This window comes from Amphimedon queenslandica, unplaced genomic scaffold (assembly GCF_000090795.2).
Source record: "Amphimedon queenslandica unplaced genomic scaffold, v1.1 AMPQUscaffold_12915, whole genome shotgun sequence".
Classification (NCBI taxonomy): Eukaryota; Metazoa; Porifera; class Demospongiae; order Haplosclerida; family Niphatidae; genus Amphimedon; species Amphimedon queenslandica.
This window is the reverse complement of record NW_003546849.1, coordinates 44,097-50,172: the sequence shown is the minus strand read 5'-3', so window position 1 is coordinate 50,172 and position 6,076 is coordinate 44,097. Positions and strand designations below refer to the sequence as shown.

General features: G+C 32.3%; 1 long non-coding RNA gene across 1 annotated transcript; it reads right to left on the bottom strand.

Moving 5' to 3' along the window:
- On the bottom strand, positions 1–1,557 carry LOC109586251 (uncharacterized). The gene is made up of 4 exons (XR_002186900.1): positions 897–1,557; positions 778–842; positions 447–721; positions 1–242 (listed from the first exon to the last, which is right to left on the bottom strand). It is a non-coding gene; the product is annotated as an uncharacterized LOC109586251 (long non-coding RNA).
- Between the last annotated feature and the right edge of the window lie 4,519 nt (positions 1,558–6,076).

Sequence of the window (6,076 nt, the reverse complement as noted above, 5' to 3'; positions counted from 1 at the left end):
TTTGTAATGTATAAATATTTATTAACTAATAATAACAAAATTTGACAGCATTACCATCAGTTTAGTGTGACATAAAGCACTAGTTTATGTTAGTAAGTAAGTGCTATAATATTTAGAATGAAATAAATATTTATAAAGATATTTATGATGCCAACAAAGAAGCCAATAAAATTAAAAATGAGGGCAAGCTGTCGCCTTGAATACATTGTAATGATGTCACCATCCATTTCAGCCTTCCTTGCCTATAATAATCACAACATGATAATGCTTTCAATTACATGGTTGGGGTCACTGTTCCATGTAACATGGATGTGGTCACCATAATAAAGAAATGATAAGAATCACAACATGATAATAATTCCAATTACATTCATGAGAGGCTAAAAGTCAACTACATTGTACACTGACATTGTACACTGATAATAAAAGAATTGTATGGTACTAACTTTGATAACAAAGCACAGAGCTGGAATAATACAAAAGAGGGCCAAGCATCCAATTAGAGAACAGCAAAAGAGTTGAATAATAGTTAGCATAAAAAAGTTGTCACTTGGAGTTTGATTAGTCTCGCGTAGCGAGTTTGATTACGACGATAAATGAAATGAAAGTCACGCGTGAGCTGAGGCTGAGTAGTGACAAGAGGCTGAGGAACGACAAGAGGGTCTGGAACGAGAGGCTCCCTGATAAGAGGCTCCCTGCTATTGGATGAATGACTATCATTCTATAAAAAACAAAAGGACAGAACTAAGTCTGTGACTAAATTTAGGTGTTGCAAACCTCGCTTTGGATTTCTTCTTCATCATTAACTACACAGTCACTTGGAGGAAAAGAAACCAGTGCAGCTGCATTGAAGCAAAGTAGACATTTGGAAACCTATAACTTGTAGCTAAACTTACTGTTCTCCATACTGTTTGGCTGCGTGAGGGCTACCAGAGTTTTGATTTCTTACCGGAAGATGACATCATCAATTCAATATTAATTTTATAATTTTACCAGTTTTAATTGATAATTATTTAAATTATTTTTAATGAAGTCATCAACTTACACAAGATTTCAACATTTTAGCATTCTGTTGACATCAAAAAGCTTGTGACAGTGTCTTCCATAAAAACCTCCTCCACAACTATGCTTCTCTTGTTTATTTTTATGTCTATTGTTTATTTTTTAAATATTATCTATTAGTGAACTTGGTAAGCATAATGTGATAGAAGCACATCTTCCTTCTTTCCTAAACTAAGCTTTTATAGTTCTACATGTACATGTATGTACCTAGTTATGTTGGGACTTAAGTTTCAAGCTAACTTAAGCCCTACTACGGGCAAAAATAATTGAGTGCTTTGACTGAAATAAACTTCATTAATAATGGTTTTAAGCCAATTTTACATGTATATCTACATTTTGATAGACATCAGAAAACTTCCAAAGAGTACAGTCATCTGGAACAGGTCCTCCTCCTTTTATTCCACTCACTGCTACAGCAAATAAGACATCAGTTCAACAACAAAAGACTCTACCTACTGCACGTCAGACAGAAAAGTCTTTCAAATCCGAAGCTCCTTCAAGTAAGTGATAAAGTGCATGCATGGTGTTAAAATTTTAAAAACATGTAGAACAGCTTCATTCTCATGAAGAGCATCATCATACTGATAGACATAAACAGGACAGTAAATTAGAAGCTAAGTCCAAGCAAGTTGTTTTAGTTTAAATAAAAAGTTATAATATTATTTTATAGGGATTCAAAATACTATGATGACAGATCTACTGCAAGTACTGGACAACTTAGAACATATCACAACGACAAATCTGGTACTAGTGATAGCAAAACATCTAGTTCTTATTGAGATAGCAAAACTGCTCCATATCACGACAGCAAATCTGCTTCTTACCATGATGGCAGATCTGGTTCAAGTCACAGCAAGGCTGCTTCAAGTTCACATCATGATGGTAAAACTCCTTCAAATTCACACAGCAAAATCAGATGCAGCCTCTTCATATCATGGTAGCAAACCATATTATGACAGCAAGAAAGCTTCTAGCGGCTCATATCATGACAGCAGAATACATCATGAGAGTAAAAGCTCAAGCTCATATTGTGACAGCGAGACATGCCATCATGACACTAGCTCATATCGTGACAGTAAAAGTTCAAACTTTCGTGACAGTGAAATACATCATCATCATGAAACTATAGCTCATATCGTGATAGTAAAAGCTCAAACTCATACCGTGACAGCAGAAAAACTTCAGGTTCATCACACCATGACAGCAAAAGAGCAACCTCATATCACAAGAGTAAAACACCTTCATATTCTGATACAAAAGCATCTTCAAGGTCATATCATGAAAGCAAAGGAGCTACTGGCTCATCAGTTGGTGATAGTTCAAGCCATAGACAGGATAAACGGCAAGTACACAATGTAGAATTCATACCCCAGCATTATAGTGTAGCCTATGTACTTAGACCTGACCGATAAACATACATTTAGCTACAATTGTAGTCTAGTGTTGTTTTAGTTAACTATAACTAAAACTAAAACCCTTTTAGTTAGGCCAGATTTACTTTTAGTTAACTAACTATAACTAACTAAATCTTTTATAAATTTTGAAAAACTTAACTATAACTGACTAAAGACATTTAGAAATTTTAAAAACTAACTGTTACTAAGCCAGTGTTGTATTAGTTAACTATAACTATAACTAAATCTATTTTAGTACAGCAAAATTGTAATTTAGTTAACTAAACTATAATTCTTCCATTTGATGTCAAAATAACTAGAATCATAACTAAAATGATTTTTCAAAACTATAACTAAAACAGAATTAACAGTTTTGTACTAGTACTAGCCACACCTACTTGTTAATTGAAATCTACCGTATAGCGGGTTTTTTTCGAGGATAACAAATTTCGCGAATTTCGCAGATTTTTTCATGATTCACGAAATTAAATTCCTTGAAAATCAATTTAATATGGTACAAGATGGCAGATATTAGTGGAAATTTGTGAAAATTAATTCCGCAAACTTCCGGATATGGGTCATTCGCGAAATTTATTATCCACGAAAAACCCGCTATACGGTACTTTCATTTGACCAAAATTGACCCTGTTGAGAGGGTACTTTTGTTAGTGGAGCATGTTTGATTATGGTAATATTTGAAATTGCTATGAGTCAATGATTATTTTGCTTGGTATTGTTTGGTTTACTAAAATAAATAGGCTGAGGCTTTACTATAAGCATATTTAGTTCAAGTTCTAGTTATAGACTATAACTAGAACTTGAACTAAATATACTTTGTTCTAAAGTACCATAACCATAACTTAAAAAAATAGCCTTTGAAAATTGATCTGACCAATCAAATGCTTGAGCTCACATGGGCACAAATTCCTATACTATTAAAGGCTATTAAAGTACCGTAACTAAAATTAAAATGTAAACCATGAACTAAAACAACACTGTTACTAACTAAAAGTATTTTTATTGAAGCGTAACTAACTAAAACTAACTAAAAGTAAATCTAAAGTTCCATGACTAACTATTACTAGTCTAAGTAAAAGTCTCATTTTGTAACTAAAAAAAACACTGACATGTACATGATATCTAGTTAAAGATTTTAAATTGATCCACAGGTACTCAAAGCACAATGAAGACAGAACTGGTAGAGGATTTGATTACCATGATAAAAGAATGACATCATCTACCTCAGAGCAAAAAGTAACTACAAAGTAAGTCAGTCTCATGTACAATACTGATCTTAAGCATTATTATTAGTGCTACAACTCAACAGAAAAAAGATACTTCAGTCACATACAACTGGGACTCTGTTGTAGCAAATTGTAAAGCACCATCTGCAGCAGCTAAGGAGAAGCAGAAAGACAAAATGACTCATTGATAATAATTACTATTTTTTTGTCTGCACGTGTCATTAATAGAATTTTCATTCTGACTAAATTGAGTACAAAAAAGTTATGAAACTAATGAGTTTGACTAAAAAACTACAAATTCTTCAACTTATTGCAGTAAAGGAAATGTTATCCTTCATCATATCATTGCTCTAATCATTTATTTTAGTTGTTTGGAATTGGATATAGCGAGTGAATTGCAAATTGGTTACAGCCTAGTATAGGAATTTGTGCCCATGTGAGCTCAAGCATTTGATTGGTCAGATCAATTTTCAAAGGCTATTAATAATAACAACCAACTTGCAATTTATTGTAGTGTTGAAATCACCTAAAAAAATCTGGTAGCCATGTGTGCTTTTTTTTAATAAGAATGTTCACAATGAACTTAAATTTAATTTTTCTACTTTTGCTGCAGTACATTGATTGTGCTGGTAAGTTACAATATACATTTATTTTATTTTCTTTTATATTATTGTAATAGATATAATGGTTCAGCCAGTCTCTATTAATACAACACTCAACTCTACTGTTGTCTTCTCTTGTGAAGGAACTGGTGATGATCTTTCCTTCAGGGTTAATAATACACCAGCTACTAATATAGATGTTATAGGTAAAGGTTTCAGTGCAACAGCAACTAATAATGGTGGTACTAGAAAAGTAGAGCTACAAGCAATAGCCTATGATAATAATAATAACACTGAAGTAAAGTGTCAAGCTATTACTCTTGATCCTCCTAAAATAGTATTCAGTAAAACGGTAATACTAATGATACAAGGTTAGTGTGTGTGTGTGTGTGTGAATGCATTATTATTCACTTCTTTAGGCCTATTGGCTAGTGTGGCTGATCTGGATTATACCTTTATTAATGGATCCAGTGTACTATTAACATGGACAGCTCCTTATACACTGGATAATGTACCTATCACTGGATACTATATTGTCAATGGATTACTGAACATTACTACCAATAATACTAATTTTACATCAGCAACTAATCCTGATCCTTGTATATTAAATAATGTATCAGTTTCTGCTATTAATGAAGTTGGAATAGGCTCGTCTAATAATATCAGTTTTTATTATGAAACAGGTTAGTCCTACTATGGCTTCATGTATATGTTCACAGTGTATCTTTCAGTTCCTCTCATTACTCCTCCAGTATCAGTGGTACCAGTAATTGATGGACAGCAAATATCATTGAATATCAGTATTAATGTAAGTAGACTACCGTATAGCGTTTTAATTTTGCGGAGCTAAAATTTTGCGGATTGATAAAAATCAATTTTTCACAGAAATAACTTTTGCAGATTCGCAATGTTAGTTCCACACCTTTAATGGCAATGAAATTTTAGTGGTTCTTTAACTTCGCAATTTCATGCTAACCCACGAAAATAGCGAAAATTTAGCTCCTCGAAATTAAAGCACTATATGGTATATTCAATAGACATTTCACAATAGCAAAACAACATGTATGTAGTTGTTATCAAGAGTATTCATAAGATGTTATGTAAACTATGATTGTGTTATTGTTTACATTTTAAATAACTTCAATTCATTTTATTCCCACAATAATAGGTCAGTACCATATGTAAAGGAGAGTATCCTAATAGTGTAACAGTTAGTATACTGAATACTGATAACACAGTAATAAACAATACCAGTATATCAACACAAGTTAATGATAAAATAATGGCTGCAACTGGAAGTACTAGTTTAATAACTAATTTAAATACATTTATTGTTAATGTATCATTGAGTAATAATGGAGGAAAATTTGATTATATGCCATCTTTTTGGTTTAGTAAGCATCTCATTTTTTATTATGACTTATATATACATTAGGTTTTCTTGGACCAGCTACTAACATTAGCTCTTCAATTGACAACTGTTCTACTATTGATATAACATGGACTGCTCCTACAGTTGATGATGATAGAGTACCTATACTGTATTACATGCTCAATATATATGATGCTATTACTGGTAGTCTAGTGGATACTGTAGCAGTATATGATACCAGTTATCAGTTTGTGGATAATAATTTATTTATTCATCGTTATACATTTGTTATAACTGGAGCTAATAAATTAGGAGAAGGAATATCTAAAAACAATACATTCTCATATCAAAAAGGTACCTACACTTAAATCGTTATGTTTGTTACACTGTGTTAGTACC